We start from the raw sequence: 25,532 nt of genomic DNA, 5'->3' as shown, positions 1-25,532 counted from the left end.
GCTGTACCCTTTCCCCATCTCCTCCAGGGCTCGGGATGGTGGGGCGTCACTTCATCATCAGCACACGCCCCACCCCAGATCACCCCACAAGTCATGCACTGTCTTACCGACCTAGCCCCTAGAAACACCTCTTTTCTGTCTGACTTTTGACTCTGAACTCATAGATAAGCTCTTGGCTATAGTCACCTATGTTTCATTAAACATGAATACTCCTGGGCCATTTTAACCTCTCAGTTTCAGTATTTCAAGTTATGTTTCTCTTATTAACTCACCATTCATCATCTAACGTTGCTTGAACTCTGCTTTACATGACCTACCTTTTGGCCCTTATTTTCTGGTATAAGCCGATCTTCCATATTAGTTACTAGCTGCCGCAGATTGCTGCTTATTCTTGACTGTTATAGTAAGACCCTCCTCTTGGCCCATTACTCCCATTTCTGACCCATTTTAGAGCTTGTCTTGTCTCTTCTGAGACATCAGGCCTATCTTCTCTGGTGATATGAACACCCGAATGATGTGACTTTGAAACGTGCAGTGCTGGCCAAACATGCCTCAAGTGGTCCTCTCTTGCTGTCTTCAGAAGAAAAGCAAATCTGTTCAGTAAACATTCCCTGACTTGGAAGAACTTGGAGGTGGTGCCGCCCAGGGATGCTCTTCACAGCTCTACCCGGGGCCCTAGATGGGCAGAAGTGCTGTCTGGGGATGGGGGGAGGGGAGGCTGGCTTCATGGTCAGACAGGCCTGTGTAGTGATGCTGGTAAATGACCAATCCCCTGAGCCTCAGTTTTCTTCTCTGTCCAATCCTACAGTAATACTTCACAGAGGTAGGGTGGGCATCTCCTGAGATAGGTAAAGCATCCCTCATGGAGCCCTGAATGTGTAGGTACCCAACAAATGGCCGCTTGTATGTGCCTGCTTGGGAGGCTATAACAAAAGTGCCATGGACTGGATGACTTACAAACAACACAGATTATTTCTGGAGGCTGAGAAGTCCAAGCTAAAGGCACTGGCAGATTCAGTGTTTCGTGAGGACCCCACTTTCTGCTTCACAGACAGCATCTTCTCCATGCATCCTCACACAGCAGAAGGGGGAAGGCAGCTCTCTGGGGTCTCTTTATAAGGGCACTAATCCCATACATGAGGGCTCCATCCTCAGGACCCAATCACCCCCAAAGGCTCTACATCCAAACACGACGCCATTGCAGGTTAGGATTTCAACATATGACTCGGGACACAGACATTCACACCACCGCAGACTTATTTTGAATGAAATGAACAATAAATAGAGAAACGACTAATTTTGCTCAAAACATCACTCTCCCGTCTCCCTGCCCTGAGAAGATGCTGGAAGCCTTATTGCTTGGGGGTTTCTTTCAGGCTGTGTGCGGTTGTGAGACTCAAAAGGATTTGGGGCAGCCCTGAGCCGCTTCACTTAAACTCACTGGGAGGAAACTCCCACATTACCTCCCTCACAGGCTCTGCCGCAAGGCTCAAACTACTGGAAAAACATGGAAGCACTGTGAAATTTCATGTTTCCAGATGACAAGCCTCTGCCCACTTCCTGTGTGGTCCTCCGGTATCACACATTTGACAGCAGAAACTAGATATTCCATACAACTGCCTTCAGTGGAGTGTAACGTCTTGATTTCCGCTCTCATACATGCAGTTTGGTTTTACACAGAAAAGCAGTATTTTCCTTGTATCAACACCATCATCTCCAAACCTGACTAGTAATCACGACCAGCACTTACACAGCACTTACTAGGAGCCAGGTATACTTCTAAGCACTTTACGTATTTGCGCTGATTTAATCCTCACAGCAACCTTTATTTCCATTTTACCTGAGACAGACAGAGCAGGTAAAAAGTGTTTAACTTGCCCCAATTCAAACAGCTACTAAGCAGCAGAGCTGGGATCCGAACCCAACTGGTCTGACTCGAGTTCACACTCTGACCTACCCAGACCAAAATGCTCCCAGTCCCTGCCCGGCTCCATGACACACGGAAAAATAAAGCAATGTCACAGGGTTATTCATCTTGAGTTGCAGGGAAAGTTTACATTATCCTATTTGGATAAATCATATGTTCACATCTATTATGGGCTGAACTGTGTCCCACCCCAAAATTCATCTGTTGAAGTCCCAGCCTCCAGCACCTCAGGATGTGACTGTATTTGGATACATGGCTGTTTTTGTTTGTTTGTTTTTGTTTTAAAGATTTTTATTGGTGAATTGGGGGGATGGGAACAGTGCTGGGGAATTGGGGGAAGGGGGACAGACAAGTTGCTGTCATTTTGTTCTTCAGTCTAGTTGTGGAGGACGTTGCTTCACTGGCCCAAGTTGGCACCATCATTGCGCTCTTCCCGGGTGAGGCAGATCAGTCGCCGGCTTCTGGACAGCCGCTCACGCTGGCTGCTGGCCGCTCACGCTGGCTGCTGGCTACACACGGTAGCCCATGGCAACCCACTGCCACAGGGACTGCAGCCCAGCTCCAGGTTGAGCTGTTGTTCAGCATCTTAGCTGTAGAGGGCAGTGTCACTGGCCCTCATATGTGGGATCCAAACCGGGGCCCTCTGGCGTCCCAAGCGAGTTCTTAACCATCGCGCCACTCGGCCGGCCCGGATACATGGTTTTTAAAGGTGTGATTAAGTTAAAATAATGTCATCGGGTGGGCCCTAATTCAATATGACTGGTGTCCTCATAAGAAGAGATTTGGACACCAACATGCATGGGCACAGAGGAGACCATGAAAAGGCACAGGGAGAAGTTTTTTTCCCCCCAGTTCCTTTATTTTTACTACTTCACATTTTCAGCAAACAAATCAACCTGCAAACAGGGTTTATTTCACATTAGTTTCACGTTAATGTATTATCTGGATTAGTTCGGTCAAATAAACAGGGAATTCTCTTTGAATAATCACCTCTTCGTTTCATGACCAGGCCAGGAGGAAATGATAGCAAGTTTCAGTACATCCAGGGGATGTATCACCAACTAGTCTCCTAAGCCAGGGAAAGAGGCCTCAAGAGAAACTAACCCTGCCATGCTTCGACCTTGGACTTTGCGGCCTCCAAAGCTGTGAGGAATAAACTTCTGTGGTCTATGCCACCCTGTCAGGGATGCACAAGCACAGAGAAAAGGCCATGTGAGAACACAAGGAGAAGGCAGCCATCTGCAAGCCCAGGAGAGAGGCCTCAGACGAAACCTGCAGACACCTCGACCTGGACTTCTGGCTACAGAACTGTGAGGAATAAACTTGTTTTTAAGCACCCAGTCTGAGGTACCTTGTAATGGCGGCCCTAACAAACTGACATGACACAACTAATAATATGATCTATGATACAATGTGGATGAATGTGCAAAACATCCCAGTGAAAAGAAGCCAGACACAAAGGTCATGTTGGATTCCACTGACAGGAACGGCCCAGAACAGGTAAAACCACAGAAATGAGGAGTAAGGAGAGGGAGTGACTGACTGCTTAATGTGCACAGGGTTTTCTTTGGGGGTGATGAAAACGTTTCGGAACTCGGTGGAGGTGGTGGTTGCACAACGTTATGAAAGTGCTAAATGTCACTGAATTCTTTAACCACTTTAAAAGTGGTTAATTTTATGTTATGTGCATTTCACCTAAACTCTAAACTTAAAAAAACCTTTTACAAGAGACAGATAAAATGTGCTACAGTATTAGCCTATGGTGTGTTGCGTGACTGAGTGAAGGTGCTTGTACAGAGCGTCATGAAGAGCAGGGAAGGCGGGGATGAATTCCACTTGTGTGTGATGTGGGCTCTGAACGGACCCTGAAGGGGGAGAAAGGTCATCCAGGAGAGAAGAGGGAGGAGGGTGTGAGGGGTGGCAGGGGAGGTGCAGGGAACCGGGGTGCATGGGGGAGCCTCTGAGGACCCAGAGCACAGCCTGCAGTGGAGAGGGCAGATGGAGGGGAGGCTGGAGCCGGCAGGGCGGAGCACCGTCTGCTGGGGCCTTGGCGGACTGGAGCCTGCAGCTGGGGCTCCTCAAACCCAGCCGAGCTCTTGAAACACAAAAGTTTGCACATTTCTATTCCTGACCCCTACTCCCCAGGAGATTAACTTAGGGGATAGAAACCTGTATTTATAATAAAATACATTTTTAAAAGTTCTCTAGGTGATTAAACTTTTGAGAAACCACTGATTTCCCAAGGAGTCTTCCCCACTTAGGGAAGGGTCTTTCAGTTTTCCCCCCTAGCTTTACTGAGGTGTAATTGACCAATAAAATGTGCATATGTTTAAGGTGTACAGTGGGATGATTTTATATATGTATACATTGTTAAATAATTAGCACAATCAACACATCCATCACCTCACATAGTTACCGTGTGTGTGTGTGTGTGTGTGTGTGTGTGTGTGTGTGGTAAGAACACTTAAAATGTACTCTTTTAGCAAATTTTAAGAATACAATGCAGCATTTTTAACTATAGTCACCATCTGTACATTAGATCCCTAAAACTTACTTATTTTATAACTGAAATTTTGTAGCCTTTGACCAGCATCTCCCATTTCCCCTACTTCCTGGCAATCACCATTCTACGTCTGCTTTTTTAAGTGTGACTTTAAGATTCCACATGTGAGCCGGCCAAGTGGCACATTAGTTAAGAACTGGCTTGCGACGCCAGAGGGCCCCGGTTTGGATCCCACATATGAGGGCCAGTGACACTGCCCTCCACAGCTAAGATGCTGAACAACAGCTCAACCTGGAGCTGGGCTGCTGTGAGTCGCTGGCGACGGCGTAGGCTACAGCCCCTGCTGCAGTGGGTTGCCATGGGCTACCATGTGTAGCCAGCAGCCAGCATGAGCAGCCCTCAAGCCGCTGTGAGCGGCCGTCCAGAAGCCGGCGACTGATCTGCCTCACCCGGGAAGAGCGCAATGATGGTGCCAACTTGGGCCAGTGAAGCAACGTCCTCCACAACTAGACTGAAGAGCAAAAGGACAGCAACTTGTCTGTTCCCCTTCCCCCAGTTCCCCAGCGCTGTTGCCCTCCCCCAAGTCCCCAATAAAAATCTTAAAAAAAAAAAAAAAGATTCCACATGTAAGTCTAGTATATGGAACAGTAAGTACTCAGTCAGCATCGTCGACAGTAAGTACTCAGACAGCAACTTTAAGCGAAATAATGTATAATGAAATCAATTTTACCATAGGCTAACTGATCTAAACAAGAGTTAAATTAGTTTCTATGGTCATAAAACATCACCACACTTAAAATGACCCAAACGCTTCTAATATTAAACACAGAAATAAATGTGAGCTGTACATACATTTAAGATTAATTAAACAAGTAAGAGAATTATTTCCAACCCACTGATTCCAGTTTAGAGTCACAGGTGGCCAGAGCCTCTCCCTGCAGCTCAGGGCACAAAGCAGGTACCCACCCTGGACAGGACGCCCCCCTCCATCGCAGGGCGCACTGTCACACACGCCCACACTCACTCAGCTGGGACAATTCAGGCACAATTCACCTCACGTGCACATCTTTGGGATGTGGGAGGAAACCAGAGTCCCTGGAGAAAACCCACAGACATGGGGAGAACATGCAAACTCCACACAGACAGTGGCTCTGGCCAGGAATTGATTTTTTTTTTCTCTCATTAACTTATAGCAAAGTGACATTGAATGAAAGGACATTATTTGAGGACCTGCTGTACTTGTCTTTCTGTGTCTGGCTAATTTCACTTAGCATAACGTCTTCTAGGTTCATCCATGTTGTTTCAAATGGCAGGATTTCCTTCTTTTTTTATGGCTGAATAGTGTGCGTGTGTGTGTGTGTGTGTGTATGTGTTTTATATCATATACATAATTCCACTGTTTTGCATATATATAATATATAATGGCCAGCACTTGTGAAATATTAGAGAGAAAAAGTATTATATATAAGTATATATATTGTATATAATGGAATAGTATACGCACACATTTTCTTTATCCATTCATCTGTTGACAGACACTGAGGTTATTTCCATATCAGGCCTATTGTGAATAAGGTTGTTGAGTTTTATACTGATGCCACTGAAGAATTACTAACTTTTGAAGTAAACAGGATTCATTAAGCTCTGTATACAGTAAAAACAGGGAAGGTACACTAATGCATTTTCACAAGATTTTCTAGAAAACATTTTTGCTTAACCTTCATCTATATGGAAGTTCAATTAACCAGAAAAGTGAATTTTCCAAATATTAGAGATTTAACATGTGGTACAAACCTGTATCTTAAAAAAAAAAAAAAAAAAAGGCTTCAAGTGTCCAACTTATACAAAAAGGAAAACAAATACATAAAAATAAAAATACAAAAAAAATCTTAAGATAACTAAAAAGTGGCCCTTTTCAAGTTCAGTGCATATTAGCCTTTTAAATGTCCCCATTATTTTATGTAACTATGAGACTGTTCTCTAAACAATATTGCTGAATGCAAACTCTCTAAGAACATAAGGCTTTTACTTTCTTTTGATTCAAGGTCAGCCTAATTACAAATATCGAGCAACAAGAATAACCATTTCAAACATGTGTACATAAATTACACTGTTTACTTTCAGCACCTGGTGTCACCAGCATAATGCAGTCCAGGGCTACGGCTGCTCCATGCTGAGTGTGCCCCAACTTGGTGGTGGCCAGGCCTTATGGGGAGAAACGCACACCTTCCAGAAGCAAGACTTAACGACATCCCCAGGCATTTGCCACTCCCAGGGATCAAACAAGTTTAAAGGATGGTTTTTATGTGTTTTTAATTTTGAACAAAATGATATAAGGAAAAGATTGGAGTGCAAAAAAACCTGAAATACTTTTTCTCTCTATAGACTATTTCACAAGTGACGGCCTATCCACCTCCTCCTCCCCAGTCATGTAACTGCCCACTCCATGTGCACGTCTACTCCCAAAATTCACAGTTAATCTTGTTTAGATTAGCTTGCTGAGGACAGGCCTGAAATTAAAAATTCAAACTCTGTAAAAACATTATTCTTTAAAGTAATTTGTGTTCAGGATGGACTTCAAAAAAAAGGGGAGATTTCAGGAAGGAAAGAACAAAATCCTTCAGACATTGTGAGTCAAGATCTTAGTGCTGACTTGCAAGAGAGGTTTGCTAGAATTGTAAAGCCTGGTTCAGTTCGGCCTACCTGACAATCTGAACAACTTTCATTTGCACATTTAACTACTGATAGTCTAGCCAGTTTTAAGATAAAACTGAAAAAATTACCGCCCCAATATTTCACAACTTGAAAAGGTGTTTTTAAATGAGGTAACTGCCTAGTAGCTCTCAGTTGTTTTCCAGCAGCAAAGGGACCCTGTCAAACCCTCTCTGCAAAAGCTGGTTTCTAGCCAGTAAAGTCCATGAATTGATTCGCTTAACAATAAGTAATGAGAATGTAGTGGGCATCTCATAAGATGATTTTGAAGATGAGGTCCACTATGGCTGGCTGCACATGTATAACCTGGGAGGCATTTAAACCACCTGGTGCCCTTTGCCCATTATTACAACCCTTCGCATCAGGACACTAACAGTTTTACTACTTTCTCTCAGACCCTTTTCAAGGTTTTTCACTTGTCCTTACAATACTGTTTACAGCAAAAGGACCCAGTGCACTTGGCTGTTATGTCCTTTAGTCTATTCAGTTGGGAACAATTCCTCAGTCTTTCTTTGACTTTCATGATCTTTTAAAGACTTCAGGCCATTTATTTTGCTGAATGTCCCTCAATTTGTTTTTTTCTGATGTGGCCTTGGGATTAGATTCAGGTCATGCGTCTTTAGCGGGACTCTTGGAAATGTTTGGCTCTTCTCATCGTCTCCTATCAAATGGCACATGATCTCAATTTGTCCCCTAGTTCACCCTGATCACTTGACAAAGGTTGTGACCAGCCAGGCTGCTCCACAGTGAAGGTACTCTTCCCCCACTTATTATAGTTGGTATTTCCGATGGAGGTGCTTTGAAGCTATGTAAATATCTCATTCACCATCGAACTTGCCACTTGTTTATTTATTTGTATCTGTACGGACTTATGGTTTCTGTTTCATTCAGTGAGTTCTAATCCAATGTGATCATTTATTTTGATGTTCAAATTGTCCTCAATTTGGATAGACAGGCTAATTCCAGGGAGCGTCTCTGTCCCCCTGACCTGCCCACATCATTCTCTGGGCACTTCCTTGCTTTCTGGCACAAGATATTCCAGGCTGATTGTGGACTTTCCCTGTCCCAGGCCTGGAACCAGCCATTTCTCCAAGGATCCCTGGTTTCCATTTAGTGGAAAATGTTATTTAGAAGCCAGTCTGGCATGAGGTATGCTTATTGCTCCTGGGGTGTTATCTGCCCACAGGCCCCTCAGAGGAATATACACAACAGGTCCTGGAATAACATCATTTTGTTATAATGTTAAGAAGATGCTATAAGAACTTAACTTTTGTTTACATCAATTGACCTATGGTAAAACTGGGTTCATTATACGTCATTTCATTCAAGTAGCAGAAGCGATCGACAATGTTAAGTGAGGACTCACTGTACATGTATATCCATATATACATACACACATGTACACATATAGACATGCACATTTACATCTATATTTACTGAAAGCCATGAGTTCACACACCAATACACCTAACCCAACCCACAACACAGGGTTGATCCTAGTTTTCTACATTTCTGTATTTGTAACTCCCTGCTCTAACAGTGGGAAACCCGACTCACATTATCTTTAGTACAGTTTACTAATTTGGTCAATCTTTCCCATATGCAACTAATTTCCAGTCTCAGCCACCACCATCTCCCATAAATCTCAGCCCTCCTCTCCCTGCTCGGTCTGACACTCTACATCAGGAAGACACTCCGAGAGGATGGCCTTCTTACCTCCCTCAGGCTGGGACTCCCCACACCAGGTTCAAGGGGTGGAGATAGTGACTTCATCTCTTTATGGGAGAAGCTACAAAGTCGCAGTGCAGAGGAGCATGCATAGCGGGTGGGAAGAACTTGTGGCCACTTCTGCAATGGACCACACCAGGTTCCTCTGCGTCACTGCCAGCATGTGGCTTCCATTCTCAAGGTCCCCTCATTAGAGAAGACGGCTAGCAGAGCACCAGCCATACTGTCTGCATGCAAAGGAGAGGGATCGATGAAGGGCTGGGTGAGGAGCAAGCGCCCTACACCTCCAGCTGAATCAGGTCCTTCCTTTGCAAAACTTCCCAGCAGCCCCACACATTTCTGTTCCCTCTCCTTTACCATAACGTTAGGCACATGCTCACTCTGAGTAAAACTGGGTATCAGTAACTGAGGATGAAAGAGAGAATGGATATTTGGCAGCGACTACAATTTCTGCCATTCCCACTTTTTATATTTGCTGGCTAACATCCTGCTTTTGCAGGTTACAGAAGACCTCAAATGAATCTCTGGAAGTATTCTTGACCTCCATCCATCTCTAGCTTTACACAGTCCCAAGGTACATCATCCTAAGTGCACAGGAACTCTTAGAGAAGCTTAAATGACTGCACAGATGATACATCACTACTTCTTTGTTAATCTAAAAATCCCATGTGGGAGAAAATGTTGCAGTGGGTCTCCCCAAGAGCTTGCTGGGAGCAGATCAAAGCTCCAGCCCCAAACATCACAGTATTCAACAGAGGTGGGAGCAAAGGGCAGTGAAAATGGGCAAACTTCTCTGCCAAGCCAAAGAAAAAGGGGGAATGAAAAAGGAGAAATAATAACACAGAAGATAACCTCAGAAATGGGGGTAGGATGGGGGGTCTAGTACATGGGAACCACTCTTTGGGAAGTTCTAGAAACTTATTTTGCAAAATCACCCAGGATGCAAGCCTTGATACCTTTCAGGTGAATTCATCTTAATTGATGCTATTTCTCTGCAAGGAAAACCCAAAGGGCTGTTATTTAATGGCAAGTCATTACAGTAGTTTTTCTATTTATAAATTATTATAGCAGTGTAATTTTTGATATTGTTCTAATATCCTCCAGATCATAGATGTATGGTGTTATTCCTGGAAGCAGGAAAAAGCATGGTGTAGAAGAACACATCCTTTTGAACTACAATAGATGTGTTTCACTTAATAGTTGGGTAAAACCCTGCCACCTTTTAGCTGTGTGACTTTGGTCAAGGTGTTTCAACTCTCCAAACCTCAATTGCCACCTGAAAAAAATGAGGGTAATAATGCCACATCAATGATTGATGTGTGAGGATTATATGATATAATGCATATAAAAATTCTGGCATACGATGATTTTAATAAGTATCAGCCCCACTTCTGAGAAGGGTAAGTCGCAGAATTACTATATGGACTGAACAACAGAATGTATCAGAGATGTATAAGTGCCTGGCATATAGCTCATGTCCCATAAATGTTAGTTCCTTTTTAATTTACTCATGCATACAAAAAGTCATATCCTAGTTATCTACCGTAGTTGAATGGTGTTCTTTATAAGAAAGTTTAACATTTTATGCACAGAAAAAAACTGTAGAAACCTTTTCTGGACTAGTGAATGCTGTACTAAAGATGATACAGCACACCCATGTTCACCGCAGCATTATTTACAATAGCTAAGAGGTGGAAGCAACCCAAGTGTCCATCGACAGAGGAATGGATGAGCAAAGCGTGCCATCTATACACAATACTCATTCTTAAAAAGGAAGGAAATTCTGACACGTGCTACAGCATGGAGCCTTCGGCACATTATGCTCAGTGAAATAAGCCAGTCACAAAAAAAGATAAATACTGTATGATTCCACTTGTATGAGGTGCGTAGAGTAGCCAAATTCATAAACACAAAAAGTAGAAGGGTGGTTGCCAGGGGCTTGAGGGAGGAGAAATGGGGAACCGTTGTGTAATGGGTAAAGAGTTTCAGCTTTGCAAGATGAAATAGTTTTGGAGATCTGTTGCACAACAACGTGAATATACTTAACACTACTGAACTGCACACTTAAAAACAGTTAAGATGGTAAATTTTATGTTGTGGGTTTGTTTTGCTTTTTTTTTTTTTACCACAATTGAAAATAAGAAAATTATTATTATTTTTTAAATGATGTAACTTGTAAGCTGTCACAATAATGCAGGGTCATCATACTGAGTCATTATGGACTGTGCTCCAGATAGAGCTATGCAGTTTGCTGCAAAGCTGAGTCCATATTAAGCTTCAGGAGTTACTCTAGAGCCTGCGTTCTTGGATAAACATCTGGAATGGTTTAGGCGTCAGCTGCTAAAGGAAAAAGTAGAGCTTGACATCTTTTGTATATTTGCTTTACCATTGGAGAATTGTAAGATGATAGAGCTGGAAGAAACTTTCAAATTCCACTTCAAAGTTTAAGAAGGTGAAATCTAGACTTTAATCAAATGAACTGATTCACCTAAGATCATACAGATAATAATTATGAGAAGAGCTGGGGACAGAAACCATCTCCTGGCTTCCTCAATAACCCTCTTGTACAATGGACTTAGCCCTCTAGAATTCCTCACCTCTGAACTGCACTGTTTAAAACGCTGCCAGCAGGGGGCAGCAGGTGTATGAGTCTGGTGTTCTAAAGCCCCAGATTTAAGGCCAAATATATTACTCTTTCTCCAACGCCCCCAAAATATATATGCCTATGTATAAGACTTTATTAATATCAACAAGCATAACGTGTAAAGAACATCCATAACTTTTTAAACAAAACAAAAACTCGGTCCAATGGAGATAAAATCCTTTCTAATCCTTCACTATTTTTTATTTATTCCAATCCTAATTGATGTCAGGGTCAATGAATATGTTAGTTTTAAACCAAAAATGCCTTAACCACAGAAACCTATCCTATTTCTTTACATCCTAGTACCAGGCCAGTGAGGTTTCAGACCACAGCAACCTCAAGCCCTCTGGCAATGTGTCCTCAACACTCCTTTCTTTCGAATGCCCCTATGTTACAAAGGAAGGTCTGTCAATAGGTCTAACGCTCCAGCAACTTTTCAGAAGCAAAGCCAGAGAGATTCTAGGCACAGGGTAAAACCTATATGGACACCCTTCTTCCAATTAGAGGATAGTAATTTCAACTCTGTTTTTAAATGTAATACTACCAACCGGAAGCTCAAACCACAGCAGCTAATGGGTGAGACTTGAATTTAAAGCCAGGCCCTCCGTCAGCATGCCTTTGTGCACCTAAGACTTTCACAGTTTCATCTATGGTGAGGGGTAAGGATGACAAACATTGGCAGTGACATTTTAGTAATTAATCCAGGAGTCAACTCCATACTTTCGAGCAAGAGTGACCATGGTCCCTACATCATCCAAAGAGAGAGGCACATGGTCTTTACTTCACAAACAGAAATTTCAAATGGTTTTCTTCTTCAACGTGCTTTAATAAGGAAAAAGGTATTCAAATGCAAGCTTTTACTACTGTCTCAGACACAGAGGAGCAGTCCGTTTTAAAACTACAATAGTGTTCACGATAGTTAAGAGACAGTCAAAGAAATTATTCTCTGCTTACATCCATTCGCTCTCATGTAACTAATTAGTCACCGATTACTCTAATCCAGCATAAAACTAATGGCAAAAGAAATTATGGCACTAGTGGTTACTAATGGTAAAATAGGAATGCGATGTGCACAAGATACAGATAATGAATGAATTACTGCAAAATGCATTTATGTATTCAAATACCATTCTGTAATCCTTTGCCAAATATGATGTGTCAACTGATGAGATTTAAGAAAGACTCTTATCTATATAATATTCTGGTTTTAATTTTTTTCCAATATAGAATATTTAACCATATTTAAATGTAGAATATCACCGAAAAACCAGAAATACTTATTTTTATCACAGGTATATAGAATAAATTTGATTCAATTTATTCAAGAATTACTAAAAACAAATTTTTATAGTGCCCAAAAACCTGAAAGCAGATAATTAAAATGAAAAACAACATATCTATTAGGATGGCTCAAATTAAAAAAACAAAAAACAAAAAAGCCAACAATATCAAGTGCTGACAAGGATATGGAGCAACTGGAACTCTCACACACTGATGGTAGGGATACAAATGATGGGGTACAGCCACTCAGGAAAACCGTTGGGCAGTTTCTTCAAAAGTTAAACAGACACTTACCATATGACCCAGCCAGCTCCCACTCCTGGGGATCTGCCCTAAAAAGATGAATACTTTTGATCAAATAAAAATCTACATACAAATGTTTATAGCAGCTCTATTTATAATCACCAAAAACTGTGAAGACTCCAAATGTCCTTTAACAGTGATTGGATACATAAACTGTGGTACGTCCATGAGATGGAATACTATTCAGCAATCAGGATACACACAAGGATGAATCTCAAAGATGTTGTCTGAGTGAAAGAAGCCCGTCTCAAAGGTTCTATATATAATTTCATTTATATGACATTCTGGAAAAGGCAAAACTTATAAAGATGGAGTCCAGGGTCCAGGTCAAGGGTTGTCAGGGATTAAGGGTAGGGTGAGGGTTCAACTACAAGGAGACAGAATGACAGCTTTTTTTTTTTTTTCTGGGGCTTTGGATGATAGAACTGATCTGTATCAGGACTATGAAGATGGCTATATGAATCAATCGATTTTAAATTCATATAATTATACAACAAAAAGGTTAATTTTACTTTATGTAAGTGCAAATGATAAGGAATGAAAGAATGACAGCATGCAACTACTCTGAAATGAGTTACAAATAAAAGGTAAGAATAAGAACTTTGAAGCTAATGCTGGCAATACATCAATCATTATTATTATTAAAAGACACTTACAAGAGGTATAAACCAAATACAACGAATGGGCTTTGGTTTGATGCTGATCTGAATAAATCACAGACTTTTTCAGACAATCGGAGAAAGATGAATACAGTATTAGATGATTAAGGATAGTTTGTTCATTCTTAGATAGGACTGTAGTTATGTAAAAACTAAACTTTTAAACAAAATTCATACTAAAATATTTAGAGGTAGAATTGTATGGTTTATGGTATTTGCTTTAAAATTCTCCAGAAGCAAGCAAACAAAAACTCAACAAAAAAAGGGGGGTAGGGGAGAGAAGTGCAGCAAAGCCAGGATGGCGCGTGATTTCGGACGCTGTGCTGGTAACATGAGGCTCATGACACTCTGTCAGCATGGCTCCAAATGTTTATAACTGAATGCTGAGAGGGGAAAAGCCACTGACTTGTCCTCATAAACACTCCCAAGAATGCCATCTAACTACTCTTTATTCATTTATAAGATATACTGATTTCCCCTCATGATTTTCATTACGCTTTTATAATCTGCGTCTAACTTTATAGAAAACCAAATCAAGGAAGAAAGAGTTGTAATTCTTCTCAACAATAATGGCTTGAAGAATGCTTTTCAAACTTCATTTAATGCTCACAAATTAGTAAAACCATCATGAGATGGGGAAATAATAATTTTCATTAAGTTATCTGCTGCACACTCTAAAATACAGATGAGAACAGCAGGAAGGGGTAATTAACGCTAAAAAGTTTAAAAGCACATGTAGTAACCTGAACAAATGGACAAGAGAACAGCATAATATGAGAAACCTCTCTCTAATTTAGTCTCCCTCACTCTAATTTACTCTGGCATAACTCAAAATGTCAGAATTCTATAAAAACACTCCCAACTAATTGGGAATGAGTTCTTTCTAAAGGCTGCCTATTGTGTAGAAGAAACTATTGGGCAATCAGAATGAGGAAGGCCGAGTTCTCACCTAATCAGCATTAATAGATGAGAAAATACTAAACATTTTAGTGTGAATTTTGTTTAAAGGACTCCAACAGTGTTGAAGGCTAGAGTGCAAAAACAATTACACAGGTAAAAATAATGCAAAAAACTAACAGGTAAGAGAGCCGCAGCAGCACAAAAACCTATCAGCGTGCAAAGGCAGGTGTGACCTGTGGGGAAGATGGGGGCATACACAGGAGTGAATCCAAGAAAGGTTCAGTCGAGCTCTGAGGAACAGGTGACATTTCACATATGAAGCCAACGTCTTCTGTCACTCAGAAGCCTCTCTTACCAATGCAGAGAAAGGAAGGGGCCGAGAGTCTCAAGCAGAGTCACCACCCCCTCAGTGTGGAAGAGCAGTGGAAACAGACTCTGAGAATTACTGCATCTGGTAGTAACGCATCTGACTGCCCCAAACATCTGGAGGGCTGCCCTGATCCTGCAGCAGCGTGTTCTAAATGCATTACAAGGTGAGATGACTGTATAAAGCCCGTTCCCTCCCCAAAGATGCCACGTCCTAATCCCCAGAACCTGTGAACATTAACTTGCATGGCACAAGGGACTTTTCAGGTGTGATTAGAGTTAAGGGCCTTGAGATGCAGAAATTATCCTGGATTATCCAACTGGGCCCAATCTAACCACATGAATCCTTAAAAGTGGAGGAGCTTTCCTGGCTCAGGGCAGAGAGAGCGAGCTGTGACCACAGTGGAAGGGCCGCAAAGGGATGCCATGTGCCTATCTTTCAAGGTGGAGGGAAGGGATCAATAAGCCAAGGAATTCAGGCAGAAAGCAGATTCTCCTCTAGGCCTACAGGTGGGGGACGCAGCCCTGCTGATGCCTTGATTTCAGCCTGGTGAGATGGGGCAGCGCTAGGAATCAAATACAAAATCACACACGCTTCTCCCAGTCGCTAGGCCTTCCCTTGTGCCCTTTCTCTGTTGTAAATCTAGGTTCCAAGATTCAATGCATTTGTTAACACAATACCCCCACTCTTTAGCACAGAGACAGTAGTTGCTGCATACGAACAAAAGGGTCAAAGATTGTTTCCCCCTACTATTCTTTTTATAAAAGAAAACTTTTTATTATGAGAAGTAAAAAATATACAAAAAGAGAGTAATGACATAATTATCCCTCAAATACCCATTCCCAAGTTCAGTACTTATCAATGTAGGGCCTATCTTAGTGCCAATATTTAATCAATTTAACATTATATTATTGCCTTCAATATTATTCTTTTTCAGAATCACATGTGCTTATCTCTCATCACTTGTTCATTTATCTGTGTTAACACAAACTTTAAAAAAAATAATCTTGAAATGGCAGGTCTAAGCAAAACACAAAGCAAGGAAACTATAAAGGGGAGATTGATATTTCCCCTATATAAAATTAAAAATTTTTGCAGAGCATAAGTATTGTAAACAGTAAAATAAAAATTGGGAAAACAGTTCTAACATACTATATGACAAAAGATTAGCATCCTCGGTATATAAAGAATTCTTACAAATCAACAAAAAGAAAACCGCATCCCAAAGGCATGTTGTCTATAAAAACGGATATAATGATGAACAGTTTCGCCTACTGTAAGTGACCAAAAGACAAGGACTTCCACCTGACAGTATTTGTCAACATTCTTTCTCTGGTGCTCTAGAATTTAGGAGCAACAAACACTTTTGAACAGAGGAAAAAACAATTCTCACCGGTAAGCTTGTTTCTTCAAAACCGTGTGGCCCTGGAATCCAGCACCAGAGTAAATCTAAGAGTCTGAAAGGCTTTTGATTTCAGAATCCTTCCAAACAGGACACAGGGACGAATGCTCTCATCACACAGCGTCTACAAAGCCCACAAACCAGGTATCCAGTTCTCACTCCTGCTGGGGGTGGGGGTGGTGGAGGGAAGGTGAGATGAAGAGGGAGGTGAGTGAAGAAAGTTGAATGTTAAAGCGACAAGGGGATTAAAAACAAAACCAAATCAGCCAGCCCTGTTGGAAGGCATCTCAGGCCTTGGGTGTGGGCCCCACAAAGGAAGGTCCTTCCACAGAATGGGAAAATGAGGTGAGCCAACCCCCGGGGTCACAGGATCCCAGGAAGAGAGGAAAGTTCCCACTGACCTAGCCGTGGGATTCAAAGTTCTCAACCTCCTTGAGGAATAGCAGCCATATCCTCTCCTTCAAGTAAGGAAAATAAGAAAGCAAAAAGTGTATTCTCAGCCGTCAGACAAAGACCACTTTAGAAAAAATGGGCTTCCTGGATGAGGGTTTCCCAGTCTTTTAAAGTCATAAATTAACATTTAAAAAAATTCAAACCACATCTGATGTATGCTTGCCAAAAATGGTGAACCTGAACCTAATTAAGCCTTTAGATCTAACTTCCAGCTTACAGAAAATATAGGGGATAGAGGAGCAAACCATACTATACAAGGAGCTGAATAAATCCAGAATGTGAGGCAACCAATTGACACCAATAAATCACTGGCATTAAAGAAACCCACGGGTACTGCTTTAGACAACAGTCTCTGCAAACTATGGCCCTCGAGTACGTCCAGCCCACCAGTGGGGTTTAAGACAAAAAACTTTGAAAACGAAATGTTATTGTTACACATCCATGCTAATTCATTTACATATCGTCTATGGCTACCTTTGCAGGCCAAGGCAGCTGAGTAGCTGCAACAGAGACCACATGACCTGAGAGAGTTAATGCTGGGCTCTTTCCAGAAGAATTTTGCCAGACCCCTATTCTAGAAGAAAAGACAATGTTTGGCCCATGTTTGGATTTCAATTTACACAAACCAACAGGAAGGGTAAGCGTATTTCTGAAGCAATCAGGGAAATTTGACTGTGGATTGGGTTTTAGAAAACATTAAGCCGTTATTACCAATTTGTTTAAGATGTGACAATGGTGTTACGGTTATACTAGAAAATGGCCTTTTTTGGAGGTGCCTGCTATACATTTAGGGGTGAAATATGATGTTGTCTGGAATTTCAAGTGCTTCAACAAGAAAAAGCAGCAGCAGGTATGGCCAATAAAACTTTTAACAAACTGTTAAATCTACTTAATGCATATAGGAAAGTTCATTGTTGTGTTTGCTTTGATTAAAACAAATCAGAACATTGATTAAAAAGTTGAGTTTATTGCCAGACAGCCTCTCTCTCTCCAGGCACACCTCCCACCCACCCCTCCTTACAGAGTCCAGCCTCAGGCTATCATTTACTTTCATATCTCTAAACATGGTTACATTTTAAACTCCTTATCTTTGCTCATGGTGCCTGGCACCAAGAATGCCCCATTCCATCCTCTGCCTATAAAAATTCTTCTCTCTGCTCAAGGTCCAGTGCAAATGTGACCTTCCCCAAGTCCTCCCGTGAAATTTCATCTCTGTGCTCCAACTGCCCCTTTGACATCATTTCCATCCTCTGAAGATTTTAGCTATTTGCCACGTGTGGTACCTCATAATGCCATACAAATCCCAAGACTTCTAGTGACCGGGTCTTTTCTGTAAACCCATTGGAGGAATAAAACAACACTTACACAGAGCAAGTTCCGGCTACACAGGGCTCAGGTCCAATCTAAACAAGGTTTTCTTGCCCTGAGCAGTTTCACTGAGAGAGACCTTCAATTAATGAACGAGTTCCTATTAACCGATGCTCTCTTAATAAAATCTCTAATAGCTAAGGTTTACCCAAGACTGAAGAATGTTCTAGAGAAGACTGCTGAGTAAGATGGCTTGATTTTGTCCTCTTATCGACACCTTTCCTAGGACCTGTCCCTCTGCAAACACTGCTTCCTGCGTTTCCATGGCAGCCTGTACGGGTGTCCCACACCCTTATAAAGTCCCTGGTTAACTGTTGGTACAAAGCCTTTCAATGACTCCCCTTGGAACAACTGACACAGGTTGAAACTTGCAAGAGCTCTTACTAGATAAAATGAAGAGAAAAATGAGCAGGTAATGTTAAAACTGAAGCAGTATCAGTGTCTATCCCTGTTCTAGTTGACTCCCTTGCCGCCCATGATCTAAGGCCAGCATGAATTACCACCCTCTGACAAGTGTTAGTCGTTAGAACTCTCATTAGCAAGGTCAACTGGTCCAAAATATTTCCGAACAAAAACCCAGTTAGAAAACTTAACTTTGCAAACTCAGGTTTTGAAATACGAATGCTGTCTACCAGGTAATCTGCTTCGGAGCCTCCAGTTTCTCCTGGGAATCAGTTCAGGAAAGCAAAGCATTTGGGAAAATGAGGGCAAACTGCAGGAGCTCTTACATTAGCATTTCAATAAATTGAATGACTAGGCTTCAATTATCAGGAAAAGTCCAGAAGCACGAGTGTGTTTCAAACCTACACTTTACATAGGTCAATCCAACTAACTGGAGATACGCTTTAGTTTTTAGTACCTGATTTCTCCCGGGGACATTTAGCAAAATGAATTACCTGCTTTAAAAAAAATGGCTACAAGTCTTATGAATTTTCTTATCAGTTCAATATTAACAAAGTAAGCTTGGCTGCAAGGAGGTGTGTTTAAAAAAAAAACCAAAAACGCACTTATTTAGGTTTTCCAGTGCGATTGTGATTTAATCTTTGGCCAACAAAGTGAAACAACAATAACCATATTTTGTACTCAAGGCAATAAGAGAAACTGTTCCAACATTTCAGGTGTGTCACTAACGGCTCCAAAGAAAACTAAACTCATGAACTGGCAAATGCCAGACGTTTTTAGATTTCTTTTTGTAGCTTTTGGTTTCCTCACAACCAGGAATTTCTAAAATTAATTTTAAAAAAATCTGAAAAGTGTTAAGCCTCAGTCAACTGAGAAATCCTCTTAAAACTACCTTCTGAAGAGTCTTCCCGTCTTCTGGAGGCAGCCCTAACTTGGTCCTCGCCCTTTCGGGTGGCGGCCGCTTCACGCTGCGTGGAGCCAACCCGTGGGCGCCTTTAACGGCCCCGAGTGCCGGTCCCTCCCAGCCGGTTCCGCCGGCCGCCGGCGTCCCCTCCCCGGCCCAGGCTCTGCCCCGCCTCCCTCCGTGTTCCCCTCCTCCTCGCCCTCCGCCTCCCCTGCACCTGCGGGCCTGGACTCCGCCTCGGCGGGTTGCGCGGCGCAGGTACAGACGGCCCGATTCCCTGGGGCCCCCAGGGTATCGCGCGGAAAAGGTGGGCACAGGGGTGGAGACGGCTCCCGGTCATTGGCTCGGCCCGCACCCACCCCCTCACCTTTCACAGAGCGCGGCCCGGGCGAGGAGAGCGGGCCCTGGCCGCGGAGCGGAAATTACGCGTGGAGACTGGCACAGCCGTCCCGGAGAGACCGCCCCCAGCGGCGCCCCTGGAGGCAGGACGCGGTAGCAGGCCTTCCCGGCCACGCAGTTGTCCGCCACGCACCCGGGTCACGCGCACACCTGGGGCGTCCGCTGCAGACACGTACGCCTTAATACTTCCCACCTGGGTGCTCATGGCCAGCCTTGACTCCATGTTGGGACCCAGACACATCTGGGGACACACCACGTCAACTACACACACACACACATCTGGGGACACACCACATCAGCTACACACACACACACACACACACACACACACACACACACACACACACTTTGGAATGAGCCCACACCTGGGGATGCATCCCATAGGAACCCATAACACATCACTGACACCTCCATAGTCAGAGCTGATAACATACTGGATACAGCTAATCATATATTCTTGATACTGCCACATATTACCAATTTTCCCTTTTTAAATAAAATTGGTTGGAGGAGACAATGGAAGGAATGACTTACTGTCGTGCCCCTGCCTCCTAAGACTAAAATTGAGCCCAGAAATCAGAGGAGTGAAGACCAAAAGCTTAAGGAGAATTTTTCTCTACACTTTTTAAACTATGGGCTTAAGCAATGCTACTTTGTGGACCCAGGTGACATGAATGACACAGAGATGCAGAGAGGGCCATTTCTGTCCCCTCTCCCCCACAGACACAAATGTATAAGTAGTTATTGGACTAGTAATAATTCCCTTTAATAATTTTCTGCCACTTTCACTTTCTCATGTATGTGGACTAGTTGAAATCTTACTACAATCTGGTTTTTATTCAGACATTTCCAATAATGCTGATGTGGCTATGCTTTGAACATCTGTACAATTCTAAAAGAAACCTAAAAGCTCAGAGTCATAAACCATACTTTTCATGGAATTCTTCCTTGGGAAGTTCATGATTAAATTGAAATATATAAAAAATGTTGTCTATTGTATATTTTTAAAGAGTAGCAGTAATCATCTTTTTTTCTAAGGGAAAAATGGTTCTGTTTTTACTTATTTTTCTTTTTTGAGGGAGGGAGATCATGTCAACAAAGGAAAGTGAGGCATATGCATAAGTAAATAATTCCTCTGGTAAAGGAAAATTAAAGATAGTGACAAGGTGACAAGATGGTGAGTGTTAAGTAACATTTACTGCCAGGTAAGGCTGAGAGAGTCTGATCCAACATAGATTAGGCTCTGCGGGATGTCTTCAGTTTAACTGTCAAAAAATAATTCATAGACAAATAATTTAAAGCAGTAGTTTTCAAAATGTGGTCCCAGACCAGCAGCAGCAGCAGCACGTGGGAATTTTGAAATGCAAACTCTCAGGCCCCACCCAGACCTTTGAATCAGCAACTCCAGGAGGAGGGCCAAGCCGATGCATTGTCAAGTTTAAGAACCATGGTTTATTGAAGATTTGCTCCAGTTATTCTCATACTGTATTGTGTATGAGAATCAACTGAAGATCTTGTCTAAGAATGCTGATTCTAGTTTGGGTGCTCTGCAGTAGGATCTAGATTCCATAGGATTTACTTGTGTATTGCACACACGAGGGCACGGTTACTGTGAATACGGCTGCCCAGCAAAGGCAGGGGTGGAAACTACCGTCAGAAAGGCAAAAGAAATATAGTTTCCCAAGGAAACGGATCATTGGTCAGTTTAGAAGGGTCCTTGGCTTGTCAGCATAGGATTGGTGGGTTACACAGGAGCAAGTCAACTGCTCTGGTGGGTTTAGGAGCTGAGATGCTTCAAGGAGCCTGTCAGGCTGCATCCAAATACTTCAGGTGAGTCACTCCCTGATAAAGGCTCTGCCCAGTCAGCTTTTTTGCTCCTTGTGATCTGTTGCTCTGCCATCTATAACCTCTGACATCCTCCAGGCTCGGGATCCTACAGAAGGCAAATCTCTATGCCAGGGTTCAAAGCTCAGCAAACATTTCCTTTACCAACTCAAAGAATTTAAGCTAACAATGTCTTTATCTAGAAATACCTAGTTTGGCCATTTTTGTTATCTAAATCTGAGCAGGTAATTGCCAAGCTCTGTTTTCCAGACTTTGGTGTATTAATAAGGTAGATGCCTAATTTATAGTTGACTAGATACACTACTACTTAGTATTATGCAAAAGATGCTGGTCTCATCTCCTTGTTACCCCTTCCCCATGCCTTCAGCACGGCAGGTATCACACAATAGATTTAAACATATCTTCTGCATCTCTTGAAACTATAGTTACAAGTGAAATAAACAACAGAACAAGGAGACTGTATAAGAAGCTTAAGGTCTAACTAAATAACATGGTAAAATCTGCTGAAATATTTTCAAATTATTCTAGTAAATCATTAAAAAAAAATCACTTTGGGCCCTAAATAGCCGGCAGCCTGAATCCAACCTACCACTTGTTTTTGTATGGCCCATGAGCTAAGAATAAGTTTTACATTTTTAAATGCTTGAAAACTAAGCAAATGAAAATATGACACATGCAAATTATATGAGATTCAAATTTCGGTGTCCATCAGTAAAGTTTTATGGAAAACACAGTTGCGATCATCATATATGTATTGTCTATAGTTGCCACCAAGACCTTGAGGCCCACAAAGACTAAAACATTTACCATCTGTCTTTTGACAGAAAAGGTTTGTCTACCCCGCCCTATACTCTTTTGCTCCAGCCTCTGTTACAACCCCTACCTCTCCATTTCGTAATAGTTGATTTATATGACCGTCGACTTACTGGACTGAAGTTCATGAGGGCAGACCTGTATTCTTTGTAGGAGCTCTCAGCACTTCCTACTATAGTACACGGAATAGGTATTCAATAATATTTACATAATTGAAGTTTACTTTTTGATCATTTACTCTATGTAAATCAACACTAACTTAACAAAAAGGCTTTACAGTTTAACATAGGATTCATTAACTAGGCTAATTTAGAAAATTTTATGCAAAAAGTACAAAAAAATAGATGTTGCAAATAATTGAGTTCCCTACTTCCATTTCTAAACCTAGCTCTAAAAAAATTGTTGTTTAATTTGAAAGCCAAAGGGTTACCTTTTCTTTCTTTTTATTCTGTCAAGTTATTTTACTTAATATAACAGGTCTCACTGCTAAACAATTTCTGTGGCAAAGAAATTAATGAGCATTAAAACCAACCTCATGAAACTAAATTCATTCACATTAAACTCATTCTGGTATTTCTGGAATTAATGTTTTAAAGATAATGTGCACTGCTGTCAGATTATTTTTAAAATAAGGCATTGACCCTTTCTTCACAAAAGGTATGCAATATCTTTTCTAAAAATTCTATGGAATTTTCCAAGCAATTGAAGTTGAGATGGTCTATGCTATTCTTACACCTATTCTATAATTTTAGGAATAACAGAAAAACTGGACTGAAGCACTGGACTGAGATTATTTCATTAGTTTTAGTGAATAAATCCTTAATCATGAACAGGAGCATAATTATAAGAACTCCAAGAGAAAGTAATCTGACAACCAAATGTGCCATCCACCACGAAGAAAGCTAATTACATTGTAAAGAGGCCACAAACCCATTTCTAACCCTGTAACATTGCTGCTATGATTCTTCTTAAAACTAGGATCAAGTTATTTGGTCCTGCTCTCCAAACAGTAACTTTTTAAAGAAAATAATGCTTACCTGGTGCCTAGAAATGTAGACATTAAAAATGAAATACAGCTTGGTTCCCATGAACTGTCAATGTAGGAAATGTACCCACACTAAGGGTTCTTATGTGCCTGGCACAGCACTCTTCATTTTATCCTTTAAACAGTAGTATGAAGCAGATATTGGCACTCAAATGAAATATGAAATATTGAGCTCCGACAGGGATCAATAACCCACTCACAGGCACACTGCCATTAAACGAGAATGCCAAGATTTGAATCCATATCCAGCTGAACTTAAAACCTGTGCTCTTTAACACGAGGGCTGAAACGGAAGCTGGGTAGGATACACCGAAATGTAGGTGATCGGGACTTATATTTTTATATTTGAACCTCTTTGTTAAAAGTGCTATTTCCGATGAATAACCCTCTACGTGTTCTATCCATGAAGACCTTCTGTATACATTTGATCCTTATTCCTGCATTGTAAAAGCTAGGTGGAGAATTTCCTCCACTTTACGATGAGGTAAAGAGGTTAGGGGACTTGACCAAGGTCATATGATTAACATGTGGCCTGTCTTAGCCCAATCAGAGACCTAGCACAAAACTGTCGTTGGACAGTCAGATTTACTAGCTTGTTTCAATGGGGAAGACGGCATGTCAGAGGAACCCTGAGATGCCTCACCAAAGATGAAGTTCAGAGATTTGGGGGGAGCAAAGGAGGTTAGGTGGAATTTAAAGGAAATAGTGTTTCAAAGGCTTGAGGCTTGGGCTGTGTGCAAAGGGCCCCTATCAGGTCTGGACTGCAGAATGGACTCAGGATCTTGTGTCCTTGGAGACTAAAAGTTCTGATGTGTACAGGTGTATCCAGAAACCCTTTGAATGAAGCTCTGTACTGGGACTGGCAACCAAGGCTGCTTGTCTGTGTCAAAGTGACTTGGACCCTCCAGGTAGAGCAAGATGTTTCATTCTTACTGATGATTTCAAACAGCAATGTTTCTGATAGTCAACGCTTTCCAGAACAGGTTTCTCAGTGAGTAAGAGAAAGGAGCAGTCACTCTCCCAGAAGGGGGTTATTTGACACATTACAACTTCAGTGTGTCCATGGGAGAAATATGGTTTCCTGTTCACTTTGCAGCTGTCCTAATCTGTGCTACCTCAGCCTGATGAATAGCAGAGCATAGTACTCTTTTCTCATTTTATCCTTTGAACAATAATACGAAGCAGTCTGAGCTACTTTTTACCTTATTAGGCCGTATCAGGACTAGAAACTCAAAATATTTTATTTCCACAAGAGTGTTGGTATTTCAAACATTCTTACATTGCACAATAGATTTTTTAATGAGGATTTATATAAGCATCCAAAACAGCTCACTTTTATAACTTTTTGCAGTATACTTCTGTATAAGATTTAGTTTAAAAAAATGGTAAGCATCTAAGGATGTTTAAAGATCACTGGTTTAGTCCAACCCTCTCATTTCATAGAGGTGAAATTAACAACAAAAGCAACCACCACCACCATTATTTTTATTAGAAAATACAGTAATTTATTCATTCCTGGTTTCTGGTAACTAATGGTAGGATTGTAAGTGTTTGTATTTAATTGAATTGTTGAAGCTTTAAAAAAATGATTTATGCCTGTGAACTTGGCCCTAGGATAGATCTTACACTCCTGGTCTCTGTTCCTTCTACCTTGTCACTTTGTTTGCTGATGTCTGCACATTCCTAGACCAGTAATGTAAAAGCTATCATCCATATACTTTACCAGAAAGTTCTAGAAATGAGCAGTGTTGATAATCCTCAAGACAAATCTCAAGTCTATTTATCATAATTAATTCTATCAAAATGTAACTGCTGAGACAAAATTGTTTTTAAGTAATGGATAAATGTGCAACTTAAATCTACACGGGAAACATTTT

General features: G+C 41.6%; 1 protein-coding gene across 12 annotated transcripts in view; it reads right to left on the bottom strand.

Annotated features, from left to right (window-relative positions):
- GGACT (gamma-glutamylamine cyclotransferase) overlaps positions 1 to 20,006 on the bottom strand; it is a 56,100-nt gene extending 36,094 nt beyond the window's left edge. Inside the window, exons 1-3 of one of the 12 annotated variants that reach the window (XM_019663663.1) lie at positions 19,771 to 19,914; positions 16,828 to 16,884; positions 16,418 to 16,587 (exon numbers count right to left, since the gene is read on the bottom strand). The gene's annotated coding sequence lies outside the window, so the exon portion shown is untranslated. The other 11 variants (XM_019663664.1, XR_002126354.1, XM_019663658.1 and 8 more) reach the window with 11 other exon arrangements.
- Between the last annotated feature and the right edge of the window lie 5,526 nt (positions 20,007 to 25,532).

The sequence above is a fragment of the Hipposideros armiger genome, unplaced genomic scaffold (genome assembly GCF_001890085.2).
Source record: "Hipposideros armiger isolate ML-2016 unplaced genomic scaffold, ASM189008v1 scaffold_397, whole genome shotgun sequence".
Taxonomy (NCBI): domain Eukaryota; kingdom Metazoa; phylum Chordata; class Mammalia; order Chiroptera; family Hipposideridae; genus Hipposideros; species Hipposideros armiger.
Note: the sequence above shows the minus strand (reverse complement) of the source record. Positions and strands in the feature narration are given on the sequence as shown.